General features: G+C 42.9%; 3 non-coding genes across 3 annotated transcripts; all 3 read left to right on the forward strand.

Annotated features, from left to right (window-relative positions):
• The first annotated feature begins 2,352 nt into the window (after nt 1-2,352).
• On the forward strand, nt 2,353-2,426 carry trnan-guu (transfer RNA asparagine (anticodon GUU)). Its single transcript has one exon. It is a non-coding gene; the product is annotated as a tRNA-Asn (tRNA).
• A 4,408-nt stretch (nt 2,427-6,834) lies between these two features.
• On the forward strand, nt 6,835-6,908 carry trnan-guu (transfer RNA asparagine (anticodon GUU)). The gene has a single exon. It is a non-coding gene; the product is annotated as a tRNA-Asn (tRNA).
• Nucleotides 6,909-17,793: 10,885 nt separating this feature from the next.
• On the forward strand, nt 17,794-17,867 carry trnan-guu (transfer RNA asparagine (anticodon GUU)). The gene has a single exon. It is a non-coding gene; the product is annotated as a tRNA-Asn (tRNA).
• Nucleotides 17,868-18,288: the final 421 nt, after the last annotated feature.

Here is an 18,288-nt window from a genome sequence, read left to right on the forward strand (position 1 = left end):
CCTGCCCAAAAATGTTCAAAGTCCCACGCCTGTCCGAAAATTTTCCAAAGTCTGACGCAGGCCCAAACATTTTCAAAGTCTGATGCAGGCCCAAACATTTTCAAAGTCTGACGCCTCTCCGAAAATTTTCAAAGTCTGATGCAGGCCCAAACATTTTCAAAGTCCCACGCCTGCCCGAAAATTTTCAAAGTCCCACGCCTGTCCGAAAATTTTCAAAAGTCTGACGCTGGCCCAAACATTTTCAAAGTCTGACGCAGGCCCAAACATTTTCAAAGTCCCACGCCTGTCTGAAAATTTTCAAAGTCCCACGCCTGCCCGAAACTTTTCAAAGTCTGACGCAGGCCCAAACATTTTCAAAGTCCCACGCCTGCCCAAAAATTTTCAAAGTCCGCCTGTCTGAAAATTTTCAAAGTCCCACACTTGTCCGAAAATTTTCAGTCTGACGCAGGCCCGAAAATTTTCAAAGTCTCACGCCTGCCCAAAAATTTTCAAAGTCTGACGCAGGCCCAAACATTTTCAAAGTCCCACGCCTGCCCAAAAATTTTCAAAGTCCGCCTGTCTGAAAATTTTCAAAGTCCCACACTTGTCCGAAAATGTTCAGTCTGACGCAGGCCCGAAAATTTTCAAAGTCCCACGCCTGCCCAAAAATGTTCAAAGTCCCACGCCTGTCCGAAAATTTTCCAAAGTCTGACGCAGGCCCAAACATTTTCAAAGTCTGATGCAGGCCCAAACATTTTCAAAGTCTGACGCCTCTCCGAAAATTTTCAAAGTCTGATGCAGGCCCAAACATTTTCAAAGTCCCACGCCTGCCCGAAAATTTTCAAAGTCCCACGCCTGTCCGAAAATTTTCCAAAGTCTGACGCTGGCCCAAACATTTTCAAAGTCTGACGCAGGCCCAAACATTTTCAAAGTCAGACGACTGCCCGAAAATTTTCAAAGTCTGATGCAGGCCCAAACATTTTCAGTCTGATGCAGGCCCGAAAATTTTCAAAGTCCCACGCCTGCCCGAAAATTTTCAAAGTCTGACGCAGGCCCAAACATTTTCAAAGTCAGACGACTGCCCGAAATTTTTCAAAGTCTGATGCAGGCCCAAACATTTTCAGTCTGATGCAGGCCCGAAAATTTTCAAAGTCCCACGCCTGCCCGAAAATTTTCAAAGTCTGACGCAGGCCCAAACATTTTCAAAGTCAGACGACTGCCCGAAAATTTTCAAAGTCTGATGCAGGCCCAAACATTTTCAGTCTGATGCAGGCCCGAAAATTTTCAAAGTCCCACGCCTGGCTGAAAATTTTCAAAGTCCCACACTTGTCCGAAAATTTTCAGTCTTATGCAGGCCCAAACATTTTCAAAGTCCCACGCCTGTCTGAAAATTTTCAAAGTCCCACGCCTGCCCGAAAATTTTCAAAGTCCCACGCCTGTCCGAAAATTTTCAAAGTCTGACGCAGGCCCGAACATTTTCAAATTCCCACGCCTGTCCGAAAATTTTCAAAGTCTGATGCAGGCCCAAACATTTTCAAAGTCTGATGCAGGCCCAAACATTTTCAAAGTCTCACGCCTGCCCAAAAAATTTCAAAGTCTGACGCCTGCCCGAAAATTTTCAAAGTCCGACGCCGGCCCAAACATTTTCAAAGTCTGATGCAGGCCCAAACATTTTCAAAGTCCCACGCCTGTCTGAAAAGTTTCAAAGTCCCACACCAATCTTTTCAATAGCCTGGGTTAAAAGGGTTGCAGTACCGCGGGCCACCATCGGGCGCTGCAGATAGGGCACCCGGTTCCCTATCTGGGGACCTTTCCACCCAAACCGCAAAATGGAGTTGTCACGATTTCAGAAGGGAGCCATTTCAGACGTGACACCTCCAGGGCTGAACAAGGGAGGCTCACCAGACGTATGTCCGACAAAGAGGAGGGTTGGGGCGGCCTCCTTGGGCAGACGGCCTGCTCTCTGGCCTGGTTGTCAGATTTTTTCAAAGTCTGATGCCTGCCTGAAATATTTCAGTCCCATGCTGGCCAGAATTTTTTCTAAGTCCCAAAAACGGAATCCACCCATCGTTCTAACATCTCTGTGGTGCAATAGGTTGGCACATTAGGGTGTTAACTGAAAGGTTGGTGGTGTGAGCCCACCTTGGTACAGATGTTCCTTTTGGATTTGAGCGAGTTGGCTTATGTGTTGAAATTCACAGCTGTAAATGCCATGACTTGTTGCGTCTCTCCAGCTCAATCGGTCACTGCATTTTGCTATTAGCTGAAAGGGTGGTGGTTTGAGCCCACACAAGTTTGAGGTACACTTTTTCAGAATTTCCATTTTGATAAGCTTGTTAAAATTCAAAAACGGAATCCACCCATCTTTCTCGTGTCTCTGTGGTGCAATAGGTCAGCGCATTCGGCTGTTAACCGAAAGGTTGGTGGTTCGAGCCCACCTTGGGACGTGGTACACTTTTTCAGAATTTCCATTTTTATAACCTTGTTGGCTTGTTAAAATTCAAATACGGAAACCACCCATCTTTCCAATTTCACTGTGGCGCAATAGGTCAGCGCATTAGGCTGTTATCTGAAAGATTGGTGGTTTGAGCCCACCTTGGTACAGAAGTTTCTTTTGGATTTGAGCTAGTTGGCTTATGTGTTGAAATTCAAAGCTGTAAATGCCATGACTTGTTGCGTCTCTCGAGCTCAATCGATCACTGCATTTTATTAACTGAAAGTGTGGTGGTTTGAGCCCACCCAAGTTTGAGGTACACTTTTTCAGAACTTCCATTTTGATAAGCTTGTTGAAATTAAAAAACGGATTCCACCCATCTTTCTAACATCTCTGTGGCGCAATAGCTTAGCGCATTTGGCTGTTCACCGAAAGGTTGGTCACTGAATATTGCTATGACCTGAAAGGGTGGTGTCTTGACCCCATCCAAGTTTGTTTTTTTTTTTCCAGAATTTCCATTTTTATAAGCTTGTTTTCATCTTTCTAGCGTCTCTGTGGCGCAATAGGTCAGCACATTTGGCAGTTAACCGAAAGGTTGGTGGTTCGAGCCCACCTCGGGACGTGGTACTCTTTTTCAGAATTTCCATCTTTATAGCCTTGTTGGCTTGTTGAAATTCAAAAACGGAATCCACCCATCGTTCTTATGTCCCTGTGACGCAATTGACCTTTTGCATAAGCTCCGCCCCCCTTAGTTACTGTTGCTAGTCCGTCAAGCTTGGTGACTCCGACAGCACAAGCCGTGACGGGAAGACTTACACCGGTGTGTATTAGTGATGTCTTTTGGAGCAATACCAGTGCAATATCCTCCAGATCGAGGCAAAAAGGTTTACAATATGCAGTGGAGGGTTATAGTCATAATATTAAATTAGCCAGCGAAGGGGAAACATACAGGACGTACGCTAAATCTGAGAAAACCCCATGACCTATACTTCAGATGCAACCAGCACAGCATTATGGACCAGTCGTGCTCTTGTACTGCCGGGTAAGTTTTCTTACTTATATTAGTCTACTATTGTTAAAATATGAGGATTACTGTTAGGTCAGCAAGTTAGCTAAACCTCGGTGTTTATAGCTAGCTAAACATTAGTGTGTGTGTTTTTTTGTCTTTGAAAGCATCAGATCAGTCATTGTTATTCTTTGTCCATCATAAAAAAAAACATTTATGTCACCCTAGTGTAGCGATAATTGGGTCGTCTTTTGGACGAATTAATAATCTGGACGTTACAGAGGTAAATTATATTTACCTCGATAACCTTTGGGGCACCACGTTGGTTTTGCTTTGGGTTAACAGGAGCAAACAACGACCAAAATCCTTCTTTCATCAGTCATTTATAATCTAAAGTCGCCACACTCGATATTCAGTGGTTCGTTGTACTAACAAAAGAATAATAATCCACTCGGAAACACAGATGATTTAGGCGGAATAGAGTTCATAAAACATGCATTTATTCATGATTGCTACACTACAGAATCAAAACACTGCCTATCTAACTATTCTACCGTCAGAAGAAAAGGAATAAAATAAAGCGAATGAAAATAAGGAAGGAATGCGAATGAATAAAGAAACAGGGAAAAGAGAAATTTGACCTGCCAGATTTGTGATATGTTTCAAACGTAAGTGGCACACAGTGGATACGCCGAGCTAGAAATCAAACGCACACTTACGAGAATCGTTTGCGTCGAATGAGCAGAAAGGTCTTGAAAAAAAAGGGGGAGAAATAGTCAATGTTCGTTCCAAAAAGGCAAGAAAATCAAAAAAAGGGATTTATTCCACAGGTGAGCAAGGGAAAGCCGCTCAGGGGCCTGACGTAGTTGCGCGGCTCGTCCCTTGATTGGTCGGTGATCCGGCGAGGTTGATTCTCGCCAAGGTTGGCTCTGCCGGGCAGCTGTCCGAGTTCAGGTGTTGCAGCTCGGTCAGTACGCGCCTGCGTACGGGGACGGCCAGCCGTTGGAGGTGCGTTGGCACTGCGGCGGAGCGCCACCGAATAGCCGAAAATTTTCAAAGTCCCACACCTGCCCGAAAATTTTCAGTCTGACGCAGGCCCGAAAATTTTCAAAGTCCCACGCCTGCCCAAAAATGTTCAAAGTCTGACGCCTGTCCTAAAATTTTCCAAAGTCTGACGCAGGCCCAAACATTTTCAAAGTCTGATGCAGGCCCAAACATTTTCAAAGTCTGACGCCTGCCCGAAAATTTTCAAAGTCTGACGCAGGCCCGAAAATTTTCAAAGTCTGACGCAGGCCCAAACATTTTCAAAGTCCCACGCCTGTCTGAAAATTTTCAAAGTCCCACGCCTGCCCGAAACTTTTCAAAGTCTGACGCAGGCCCAAACATTTTCAAAGTCCCACGCCTGCCCAAAAATTTTCAAAGTCCGCCTGTCTGAAAATTTTCAAAGTCCCACACTTGTCCGAAAATTTTCAGTCTGACGCAGGCCCGAAAATTTTCAAAGTCTCACGCCTGCCCAAAAATTTTCAAAGTCTGACGCAGGCCCAAACATTTTCAAAGTCCCACGCCTGCCCAAAAATTTTCAAAGTCCGCCTGTCTGAAAATTTTCAAAGTCCCACACTTGTCCGAAAATGTTCAGTCTGACGCAGGCCCGAAAATTTTCAAAGTCCCACGCCTGCCCAAAAATGTTCAAAGTCCCACGCCTGTCCGAAAATTTTCCAAAGTCTGACGCAGGCCCAAACATTTTCAAAGTCTGATGCAGGCCCAAACATTTTCAAAGTCTGACGCCTCTCCGAAAATTTTCAAAGTCTGATGCAGGCCCAAACATTTTCAAAGTCCCACGCCTGCCCGAAAATTTTCAAAGTCCCACGCCTGTCCGAAAATTTTCAAAGTCCCACGCCTGTCCGAAAATTTTCCAAAGTCTGACGCTGGCCCAAACATTTTCAAAGTCTGACGCAGGCCCAAACATTTTCAAAGTCAGACGACTGCCCGAAAATTTTCAAAGTCTGATGCAGGCCCAAACATTTTCAGTCTGATGCAGGCCCGAAAATTTTCAAAGTCCCACGCCTGCCCGAAAATTTTCAAAGTCTGACGCAGGCCCAAACATTTTCAAAGTCAGACGACTGCCCGAAAATTTTCAAAGTCTGATGCAGGCCCAAACATTTTCAGTCTGATGCAGGCCCGAAAATTTTCAAAGTCCCACGCCTGCCCGAAAATTTTCAAAGTCTGACGCAGGCCCAAACATTTTCAAAGTCAGACGACTGCCCGGAAATTTTCAAAGTCTGATGCAGGCCCAAACATTTTCAGTCTGATGCAGGCCCGAAAATTTTCAAAGTCCCACGCCTGGCTGAAAATTTTCAAAGTCCCACACTTGTCCGAAAATTTTCAGTCTTATGCAGGCCCAAACATTTTCAAAGTCCCACGCCTGTCTGAAAATTTTCAAAGTCCCACGCCTGCCCGAAAATTTTCAAAGTCCCACGCCTGTCCGAAAATTTTCAAAGTCTGACGCAGGCCCGAACATTTTCAAATTCCCACGCCTGTCCGAAAATTTTCAAAGTCTGATGCAGGCCCAAACATTTTCAAAGTCTGATGCAGGCCCAAACATTTTCAAAGTCTCACGCCTGCCCAAAAATTTTCAAAGTCTGACGCCTGCCCGAAAATTTTCAAAGTCCGACGCCGGCCCAAACATTTTCAAAGTCTGATGCAGGCCCAAACATTTTCAAAGTCCCACGCCTGTCTGAAAAGTTTCAAAGTCCCACCACAATCTTTTCAATAGCCTGAGTTAAAAGGGTTGCAGTACCGCGGGCCACCATCGGGCGCTGCAGATAGGGCACCCGGTTCCCTATCTGGGGACCTTTCCACCCAAACCGCAAAATGGAGTTGTCACGATTTCAGAAGGGAGCCATTTCAGACGTGACACCTCCAGGGCTGAACAAGGGAGGCTCACCAGACGTATGTCCGACAAAGAGGAGGGTTGGGGCGGCCTCCTTGGGCAGACAGCCTGCTCTCTGGCCTGGTTGTCAGATTTTTTCAAAGTCTGATGCCTGCCTGAAATATTTCAGTCCCATGCTGGCCAGAATTTTTTCTAAGTCCCAAAAACGGAATCCACCCATCGTTCTAACATCTCTGTGGTGCAATAGGTTGGCACATTAGGGTGTTAACTGAAAGGTTGGTGGTGTGAGCCCACCTTGGTACAGATGTTCCTTTTGGATTTGAGCGAGTTGGCTTATGTGTTGAAATTCACAGCTGTAAATGCCATGACTTGTTGCGTCTCTCCAGCTCAATCGGTCACTGCATTTTGCTATTAGCTGAAAGGGTGGTGGTTTGAGCCCACCCAAGTTTGAGGTACACTTTTTCAGAATTTCCATTTTGATAAGCTTGTTAAAATTCAAAAACGGAATCCACCCATCTTTCTCGTGTCTCTGTGGTGCAATAGGTCAGCGCATTCGGCTGTTAACCGAAAGGTTGGTGGTTCGAGCCCACCTTGGGACGTGGTACACTTTTTCAGAATTTCCATTTTTATAACCTTGTTGGCTTGTTAAAATTCAAATACGGAAACCACCCATCTTTCCAATTTCACTGTGGCGCAATAGGTCAGCGCATTAGGCTGTTATCTGAAAGATTGGTGGTTTGAGCCCACCTTGGTACAGAAGTTTCTTTTGGATTTGAGCTAGTTGGCTTATGTGTTGAAATTCAAAGCTGTAAATGCCATGACTTGTTGCGTCTCTCGAGCTCAATCGATCACTGCATTTTATTAACTGAAAGTGTGGTGGTTTGAGCCCACCCAAGTTTGAGGTACACTTTTTCAGAACTTCCATTTTGATAAGCTTGTTGAAATTAAAAAACGGATTCCACCCATCTTTCTAACATCTCTGTGGCGCAATAGCTTAGCGCATTTGGCTGTTCACCGAAAGGTTGGTCACTGAATATTGCTATGACCTGAAAGGGTGGTGTCTTGACCCCATCCAAGTTTGGTTTTTTTTTTCCAGAATTTCCATTTTTATAAGCTTGTTTTCATCTTTCTAGCGTCTCTGTGGCGCAATAGGTCAGCGCATTTGGCAGTTAACCGAAAGGTTGGTGGTTCGAGCCCACCTCGGGACGTGGTACTCTTTTTCAGAATTTCCATCTTTATAGCCTTGTTGGCTTGTTGAAATTCAAAAACGGAATCCACCCATCGTTCTTATGTCCCTGTGACGCAATTGACCTTTTGCATAAGCTCCGCCCCCCTTAGTTACTGTTGCTAGTCCGTCAAGCTTGGTGACTCCGACAGCACAAGCCGTGACGGGAAGACTTACACCGGTGTGTATTAGTGATGTCTTTTGGAGCAATACCAGTGCAATATCCTCCAGATCGAGGCAAAAAGGTTTACAATATGCAGTGGAGGGTTATAGTCATAATATTAAATTAGCCAGCGAAGGGGAAACATACAGGACGTACGCTAAATCTGAGAAAACCCCATGACCTATACTTCAGATGCAACCAGCACAGCATTATGGACCAGTCGTGCTCTTGTACTGCCGGGTAAGTTTTCTTACTTATATTAGTCTACTATTGTTAAAATATGAGGATTACTGTTAGGTCAGCAAGTTAGCTAAACCTCGGTGTTTATAGCTAGCTAAACATTAGTGTGTGTTTTTTTTTGTCTTTGAAAGCATCAGATCAGTCATTGTTATTCTTTGTGCATCATAAAAAAAAAAACATTTATGTCACCCTAGTGTAGCGATAATTGGGTCGTCTTTTGGACGAATTAATAATCTGGACGTTACAGAGGTAAATTATATTTACCTCGATAACCTCTGGGGCACCACGTTGGTTTTGCTTTGGGTTAACAGGAGCAAACAACGACCAAAATCCTTCTTTCATCAGTCATTTATAATCTAAAGTCGCCACACTCGATATTCAGTGGTTCGTTGTACTAACAAAAGAATAATAATCCACTCGGAAACACAGATGATTTAGGCGGAATAGAGTTCATAAAACATGCATTTATTCATGATTGCTACACTACAGAATCAAAACACTGCCTATCTAACTATTCTACCGTCAGAAGAAAAGGAATAAAATAAAGCGAATGAAAATAAGGAAGGAATGCGAATGAATAAAGAAACAGGGAAAAGAGAAATTTGACCTGCCAGATTTGTGATATGTTTCAAACGTAAGTGGCACACAGTGGATACGCCGAGCTAGAAATCAAACGCACACTTACGAGAATCGTTTGCGTCGAATGAGCAGAAAGGTCTTGAAAAAAAAGGGGGAGAAATAGTCAATGTTCGTTCCAAAAAGGCAAGAAAATCAAAAAAAGGGATTTATTCCACAGGTGAGCAAGGGAAAGCCGCTCAGGGGCCTGACGTAGTTGCGCGGCTCGTCCCTTGATTGGTCGGTGATCCGGCGAGGTTGATTCTCGCCAAGGTTGGCTCTGCCGGGCAGCTGTCCGAGTTCAGGTGTTGCAGCTCGGTCAGTACGCGCCTGCGTACGGGGACGGCCAGCCGTTGGAGGTGCGTTGGCACTGCGGCGGAGCGCCACCGAATAGCAGGTGAGGTGCGCGGCTTAGGTGCACAACCTTGAGTCCGGCGATACGTTGCAAGTGTACGCCGGGTCCGCGGAGTCCGGGCGGGCAAGCACCGATGGTGGAACAAAAAACAAAAAAAAAAAAAGCAAAAGAGTCTTTAGTCAGCGTTGCAGTTTGCACCTGCTTTGGCGTGGCGTGGAGCGAGGGTCCGCTCTCGGCAACGGTTGCTGCCAGAAAAGAGAAGGGCCACGTGGTTGGCAAGTTTCTTGGAACAAAGAGTTCGAGCAGGCTGGGGCACTTGCAGGTCGTGCAAGAGAGTTTTGGAAGAGGCTTGGAAGCCAGAGGCAAGAGGCGGAAGAGCAGGAAGAGGGAAGAGCAGGAAGAGGCAAGAGCGAGGTCCCCTCATCCTTTTAAAGTCTTTGGGCGGGACTTCAGTGGGTGGTGACACACCCTTCTGCTCGCTCGGGCAGACTTTAAGAAAAAATTCTTAAAGAGATTAATAATTTGGCATTAAATTTGGTCAGTCTGGCAAATCAGTTTTCCCACACAACCCATTTAACACACATCGTAATTAATGCATCATAAACTAACTTGTGAGGTAACTTCTACTTGTCTAATCTGACTGAACTGAGAGATATTGATTATCTTTCATTCTTTATGGAGTACAAATGAAATAGGATGTTCATACACACAAAGATATAACATGAATCATTCGTAGTTCAGTTGTCTGTCAAGAATTATCATGGTATAAATGTGTAAAATGCGGTTACTTATGTGAATTGTCACTAAGGATAGTTCCAAGTTTCACCACTTGGCGGTGCTGTTGCTCCATCTAGACGTTCCAGGAAGGGTGAGGCGCCAGAATACCCTTTGTGATTGATAAGAAGTCATGAACATTCCTTTGATCGGTCATTCGTGTATTCCAAATCATTGGAGCCATTTGTTCGGGCTCCAAGAAGACGGGCTTGAATACACTCCTTCGGCAGACGCATAAATTCCTTTGTCACCTGGTCAGCGGCTTCAAAAGAGTTGTGTTGGTGGTTGGGTGACCACCTGCAGAGATAACCAAGTTTAGATCCTGTCTGGGCAGTGGAATATTTATGCGGCTGCAGAGAATTTGCTTTAGAAGAGGCAAACTTTAAAAAAAAAGTTGGAGGGTGGAGTGGGCCTAGAGGCCATAGTTGTTACACTAGCCATGGATTTAGTTAAGGTTAACAGCCTTCGAGCTGCTCTCTTGTCTGGTTCAACACTTGTACAGCAAGCACAAGGTTGGGATACTCCGGAGACGGGTGTCCGTTCACAAAATGCTGCATGAAAAATGAAAACAAGATAAGCTCGAGGCACTTATTAGGACGCTAAGTTTTCCAAAATTGACGAAGCTTTGTGTTAACGTTAGCTCGCAACATTTAGACAAATGCAAAAGCTAACAGAAGACATTAAACTAACATTAACCACTGACTGAACAAGCTTAACTTAGATGGCAATGACATTCTAGTAATATATATATATACAAAGTCGATTTTATGGGATGGATGGCACGCCCGACTTGGGTCACCGATATGCCTTTATTTCACTGTGGCCCCCGGATCAAGCATTTATAGCGGGACGGCTGTTTTCTTTTCTTTGATATCGTTTTGTTATTGCCCCGAAAGCAAACTACACTACAGCTAGCTAGTTAGCCCGATAGAGTTAGCATAGTCTTACCTTAGCACAGTGCGATTTACATACTCGGTAGGCACACCGCTTCATCATTTTGGAGGTCCGGAGCTTGTTAATGGTTGTCACTCTTAATCTGTAAAGTTTTATGGTGGTTAGCAGTCTCGTAAGCCATCAAATAAAATCAATCAGACTATGGATGTCATCGAGAGCTGAGTAAAGCGTGACGGACTATGCTTACATAGCAACGGTTGCTAAATGTGTGATTGGTCAATGCTCGTTTTGGGGGCGGAATTTGCGAAAGGTCAATAGGTTGCTGCATTAGGGTGTTAACTGAAAGGTTGGTGGTTTGAGCCCACCTAGGGCCGTAGAACACTTTTTCAGAATTTCCATTTTTTGTAACCTTGTTGGCTTGTTAAAATTCAAATACGGAATCCACCCATCTTCTAATGTCTCTGGGGCGCATTAGGTCAGCGCATTCGGCTGTTAACTGAAAGGTTGGTGGTTTGAGCCCACCTTGGTACAGAAGTTCCTTTTGGATTTGAGCTAGTTGGCTTATGTGTCGAAATTCGAAGCTGTAAATGCCATGACTTGTTGCGTCTCTCGAGCTCAATCGGTCACTGCATTTTGTTATTAGCTGAAAGGGTGGTGGTTTGAGCCCACCCAAGTTTGAGGTACACTTTTTCAGAATTTCCATTTTGAGAAGCTTGTTGGCTTGTTAAAATTCAAAAACGGAATCCACCCATCTTTCTAACATCCCAGTGGTGCAATAGGTTAGCGCATTAGGCTGTTAACTGAAAGGTTGGTGGTTTGAGCCCACCTAGGGATGTTTTACACTTTTTCAGAATTTGCATTTTAATAACCTTGTTGGCTTGTTGAAATTCAAAAACGGAATCCACCCATCTTTTGAATGTCTCTGTGGCTCAATAGGTCAGCACATTAGGCTGCTAACTGAAAGGTTGGTGGTTTGAGCCCACCTAGGGACCTTTTTCAGATTTTCATAACCTTGTTGGCTCGTTAAAATTCAAAAACAGAATCCACCCATCTTTCTAATGTCTCTGTGGCGCAATAGGTCAGCGTATTAGGCTGTTAACTGAAAGATTGGTGGTTTGAGCCCACCTTGGTACAGAAGTTCCTTTTGGATTTGAGCTAGTTGGCTTATGACCCAATGACTGACTCGCCAGCGAGTCTCACCAATAGGTTGAGAGGGCTGTATGGAGAGCAATCTCTCCATACAGCTAAATAAAAGTCTCTCCAGGCAGCTGCCTGCTGATGACGGTTCGCCCATGCCCCCCCCAACATGCCACATTCAGCTATCTACTAATCGTCTGACTCCACCAAACCTCAGCAAACAGCTCCCCACCCGCCGACCTCCATCTTTGGTTAAGGAGAATCTCAACTACAGCTCGGTCTGATATGCTTTGGGTCCAGACTACATATACAATATAAAAAATGTGTGTTCCCAGAATAAGTCAGGACCCAAGGAAGCTTGTAGCATTCCTGATTACAAGAAATAGAAAGTTGGCAAAAGAAATGAGAAGAAATAAGTCAGAAGCTACAAACCTAGTCAGTATAGCTTGTCAACCTCTGACTAAACCAGCGTCTCCGATTACCACTGTGAAACTAGCACTACTAAATATAAGATCACTAGTTAACAAATCATTGTTGATTCATGACATTATTATGACATATGATCTTGACTTATTTCTCCTCAGTGAAACATGGCTCACAGAAGGTTCCTGCAACACTGTTCTCAATGAGGCAACACCAACAAATTTTAGTTTCATGAACAAATGTAATGGCAAAAAAGGCGGTGGACTTGCTGCCATTTTTAAATCTCTATTTCAGTGTAAAGAAATTTCATTGGGAGGCTTTAATTCATTTGAATATCTTAGTCTTTTGGTAAAAGGTGAACCAAACATCGTCATTGTCATAATTTATAGACCTCCAAAACAAAAAGGCAGATTCATGGAGGAATTTGAAGAAATGCTGTCAGTAATTTGTACTGACTATGAATATCTGGTCTTAACTGGAGACTTTAACATTCATGTTGACAACAACTTAGACAAAAATACCAAAGAATTTTGTAATATACTTGATACTTTTGGTCTCTCACAACATGTAAAAGGTCCAACACACAATCAAGGTCACATTCTTGATCTCGTCATCTCTAAAGGTGTTGACATTTTATCTGTTGAGGTGAAAGATCTGGCTATTTCAGATCATTCCTGTGTGTTTTTTGAATTCCAAACAATCCCAGAAGTTCAAACAACTACTGTCTCTATTAAAAAAAGGTACATAAATGAGAATACACGCAACATGTTTATGGAATTAATGGCTGCATCACCAACTGTAAATGCAGAGACCGTTGATGAACTTCTGGATGAATTCACCTCAAAAATCTCGAATGTTTTGGACGCTGTTGCTCCTATTAAAACTAAGACCATTTCATCCCGAACTAAAACACCTTGGAGGTGTGCTACCAACATAATGACTTTGAAATCTAAATGCAGAAAAGCAGAGCGAAAGTGGAGAAAAACTAAACTCCAAGTTCATTTTGACCTGTACAGACAATGTCTTTGTCATTTTAACCAAGAGTTAGTAATAGCTAGACAACAACACTTTTCTGAAATTATTAGTAGGAACCTCAACAATACACGCACTCTATTTGCCGTGGTTGACACACTTACAAATCCCCCAAATCAAACAGCGCCAGAACTCCTCTCAACAGATAAATGCAATGAATTTGCCTGATACTTTAGTGAAAAAGTACAAGCCATCAGGTCAAACATTGTTACAAACCAGCAAAATAACAAAATGATGCAGCACTTAAAACCACCTAGGAATAATTTAATTACCATGACAGAATTTGACTCAGTGGATCAAAATACTGTAGTAGACTTGGTTCAGCAATTGAAACCTTCCACGAGCTGTCTTGACTCAATACCATCTGGCTTTTTCAAAACCATTGTGAAATCTGTTGATCGATTTCAACAAATAATTAATTGCTCACTTCAATCAGGTGAGCTTCCTAAATCTCTAAAAGTAGCCGCCGTTAAGCCCATTCTAAAAAAGAGAACACTGGATGTCTCCCTGCTATCAAATTATAGACCAATCGCAAGCCTTCCCTTCGTAACTAAAATACAGTGGTACCTCTACTTCCGAAATTAATTGGTTCTGGAAGAAAGTTCTTAAGTAGAAAAATTTGTAAGTAGAGAGTCATTTTCCATGTAAATGCCCTAATCCTTTCCAACCCTCCCAAATTTCAGACATAAATGTTTTATAAAGCATAAAAATGCATCAAAACATGTAACAAATACATATTGCAATTAGATTATTGCACAATAAATGAGAGTTGTGCATAATGTAAATAACAAATAATAGAGTTAGGAATAAAAATGATGGTCATTTACCTTTTTAACTGCTGTCCTCATCGTTTTTTGCCCTCTGGTTCATGTTTTCCTCTTTCAGAAGTTTTTTTTTTTTGTTTTGCCTGGTGTTTTATAAAGAACTGATCCATGGATGTTTTTTTTTTTCCGGAAATGTCCAAGGCAAACATCATCTTAGTGAGCAAACGCCCGACTGGTGAACACTTTTTCTGGGCGATTCTTTTAAACAAATTCTGAAACTTCATGGAAACTTCCGGTATGGCGAGGCATCTTTTTCCAAAAAAGGCCCGTCTCGTCGCAATTAAAAACTTACTGTGCCTTCATCAATCACCATTTGTTTGAATTTTTGCACAAATTCGTTGGCCGTTAGTTCATACATTTACGAAAAACTATCCAACACCTCATGGGCCGCGGAATGAATGATGAGGACGCTGTATAGACACCGATCTAGTATACGCTCATAGATACCTATGATATAGTTTCCTCTTAGCCAATGGGATGTCAGAACGATGCACAAACACCGATCTAGTATTTACGCTCATGGATACCTATGGTAGGAAATAGCCATAGCCGAAAGTATGTTGCGTTCGGTAATGTATTTTTACCTTTCGTATCTAGAAATTTATTTCGTAACAAGAGGCAATATTTTCCAGTTGAGGCGTTTCGTAACTCGAAAATTTCGTATGAAGAGACGTTCGTAAGTAGAGGTTCCACTGTAGTTGAAAAAGTGGTTTTTAATCAACTCAGCAATTTCTTGAGCTTAAACGGACTTTTGGATAAATTCCAGTCAGGTTTCCGACCTCATCACAGTACAGAAACAGCTCTGATTAAAGTACTGAACGATATAAGATTGAGCACTGATGCAGGTAAGGTATCAGTGCTCGTCTTGTTGGACCTCAGTGCAGCATTTGACACAATTGTTCATAATATACTGCTAGACAGGCTGGAAACTTGGGTGGGATTAAATGGAACAGTCCTTAAATGGTTCAGGTCCTATTTGGAGGAAAGGAGTTACTTTGTGACTATTGGAAATTTTGAATCTGATCGAAAGGCCATGACATGTGGGGTTCCTCAATGTTAGTCCTTGGACCCCTGTTGTTCAGTCTGTATATGTTACCTTTGGGTCAAATGCTTCAGAACGCCGATGTTGACTATCATAGTTATGCAGATGACACACAACTGTATTTATCAATGTCCCCAAATGACAGCAGTTCTATTAACGTATTGTGTCATTCTCTAGAGCAAATTAACAACTGGATGAACCAAAATTTCCTTCAGCTGAACGAAAACAAAACGGAGCTCATTGTTTTCGGCAATAAAGAAAACAGGATTGCTGTTAAAAAAAAACAAACAGCTTGAGTCACTGTCTTTAGAAACTAAAGACCAAGTTCGAAATCTTGGGGTACTAATAGACTCAGACCTGACCTTCAGCAATCATATTAAATTCATCACTAAAACAGCATTTTACCAGCTGAAAAACATATCCAGACTGAAGGACTGCATGCTTCAAGCAGACAAAGAGAAGCTTATCCATGCTTTTATCTCCAGCAGACTAGATTAATGTAACAGTCTTCTGACTGGACTCTCTCAAAAGAACATGAGACAATTGCAGCTCATTCAGAACGCTGCAGCTCGAGTTCTGACCAAAACAAAGAGATCAGAACATATTACTCCAGTACTTAAGGATTTACACTGGCTCCCTGTCAGCTGTAGAATCGATTTTAAAGTTCTGCTACTCGTCTATAAATCGCTAAATGGTTTGGGTCCTGAATATATCCAAGAAATGCTGACTGAGTACAAACCCAGCAGGGCTCTGAGATCTACAGACTTGGGCCAACTAGTGGAACCTAGAGTTCGACGCAAACATGGTGAAGCTGCATTTAGCTATTATGCTGCACACAGCTGGAATAGGCTACCAACAGAAGTGAAGTCAGCCCCGAGTGTAAATGCTTTTAAATCCAGGGTAAAAACTTGGCTTTTTTTGAGATACCTTTGATTAGGGACTTTTTAAACAGCTTTAATTAAGTGTTTTTTATTATTTTAAACTTCCTTATGTTAAATGTTTTAAAGTTTGTTGAATAATGTTTTAAGATTGTTATTGTATGTTCTTTTTAGTAAATTTTGTAACCTATTTTCATTTATTTGTCTTCCTCTGAATGTTAACTACTGTTTCTTGATACCTATGTGTTGTCTTTCCTTGTGTAAAGCACATTGAGTTGCCTTGTGTATGAAATGTGCGAAACAAATAAACTTGCCTTGCCTTGCCTTATGTGAAATTCAAAGCTGTAAATGCCATGACTTGTCGCGTCTCTCGAGCTCAATAGGTCACTGAATATTACTATGACCTGAAAGAGTGGTGGTTTGAGCCCACCCAAGTTTGAGGTACACTTTTTCAGGTTCCATTTTGATAAGCTTGTTGAAATTCAAAAACGGAATCCACCCATCTATCTAATGTCTCTGTGGCGCAATCGGTAAGTGCATTCGGCTGTTCCCCGAAAGGCTGGTGGTTCGAGCCCACCTAGGGAAGTGGTACACTTTTTCAGAATTTCCATTTTTATACCCGTTGGCTTGTTGAAATTCAAAAACGGAATCCACCCATCGTTCTTATTCCTCTGTGACGCAATAGGTTGGCGCATTAGGGTGTTAACTGAAAGGTTGATGGTTTGAGCCCACCTTGGTACAGAAGTTTCTTTTGGATTTGAGCTAGTTAGCTTATGTGTTGAAATTCAAAACTGTAAATGCCATGACTTGTTGCGTCTCTCAAGCTCAATCGGTCACTGCATTTTGCTATGAGCTGAAAGGGTGGTGGTTTGAGCCCACCCAATTTTGAGATACACTTTTTCAGAATTTCGAGCTCGTTGGCTTGTTGAAATTCAAAAACTGAATCCACCCATCATTCTTACGTCTCTGTGACGCAATAGGTTGGCGCATTAGGGTGTTAACTCAAACGGTGTTGGTTTGAGCCCACCTTGGTACAGAAGTTTCTTTTGGATTTGAGCTAGTTGGCTTATGTGTTGAAATTCAAAGCTGTAAATGCCATGACTTGTTGCGTCTCTCGAGCTCATTCGATCACTGCATGTTGTTATTAGCTGAAAGGGTGCTCGTTTGAGCCCACCCAAGTTTGAGGTATACTTTGAAAGAATTTCCATTTTGAGAAGCTTGTTGGCTTGTTAAAATTCAAAAACGGAATCCACCCATCTTTCTAATGTCTCTGTGGAGCAATAGGTTAGCACATTGGCTGTTAACCGAAAGGTTGGTGGTTTGAGCCCAGCAATGGATGTTTTACACTTTTTCAGAATTTCCATTTTTATAACCTTGTTGGCTTGTTAAAATTCAAATACGGAATCCACCCATCTTTCTAATCTCTCTAGTCCGCAATAGGTCAGCGCATTAGGCTGTTAACTGAAAGGTTGGTTGTTTGAGCCCACCTTGGTACAGAAGTTCCTTTTGGATTTGAGCGAGTTGGCTTATCTGTTGAAATTCAAAGCTGTAAATGCCATGACTTGTTGCGTCTCTCGAGCTCAATCATCACTGCATTTTGCTATTAGCTGAAAGGGTGGTGGTTTGAGCCCACCCAAGTTTGAGGTACACTTTTTCAGAATTTCCATTTTGAGAATCTTGTTGGCTTGTTAAAATTCAAAAACTGAATCCACCCGTCTTTCTAACATCTCTGTGGCGCAATCGGTTAGTGCATTCGCCTGTGAACTGAAAGGTTGGTGGTTCGAGACCACCGAGAGATGTTTTACACTTTTTCGGAATTTCCATTTTTATAACCTTGTTGGCTTGTTAAAATTCAAAAACGGAATCCACCCATTTTTACAACGTCTCTGTGGCGCAGTAGGTCAGCGCATTCGGCTGTTAACTGAAAGGTCGGTGGTTCAAGCCCACCTACGGACGTGGTACACTTTTTCAGAATTTCCATTTTTATAACCTTGTTGGCTTGTTGAAATTCAAAAACGGAATCCACCCATCATTCTTACGTCTCTGTGACGCAGTAGGTTAGCGCATTATGCTGCGTTCTCACCAAAAGCGAGGGACGGCGATTCGGCGGCGCGTTTGCATTGTAGTCAAGGACATTGGAGTTCGCGCGCAACGGAACGAAAGTGCATGGGGCAGCGCGGAGGACGCCTTTCGTGCGTTGGGACGCGGTACGCAGCAGCGAAAATCCGCACATTCGCGACGAAAATCCGCACATTTGCATATTCGTCGAAGTTCAAAAAATTTAACTTTTTTTGCGTTTCACCGCGCGTTAGCCAATCGGCTTCGAGTACGGGCCACGTCACACACAGCGTCCTCTCTATTGTCACCCGAGCGCAAC

This window comes from Festucalex cinctus, chromosome 7, assembly GCF_051991245.1.
Source record: "Festucalex cinctus isolate MCC-2025b chromosome 7, RoL_Fcin_1.0, whole genome shotgun sequence".
NCBI classification, from domain to species: Eukaryota; Metazoa; Chordata; class Actinopteri; order Syngnathiformes; family Syngnathidae; genus Festucalex; species Festucalex cinctus.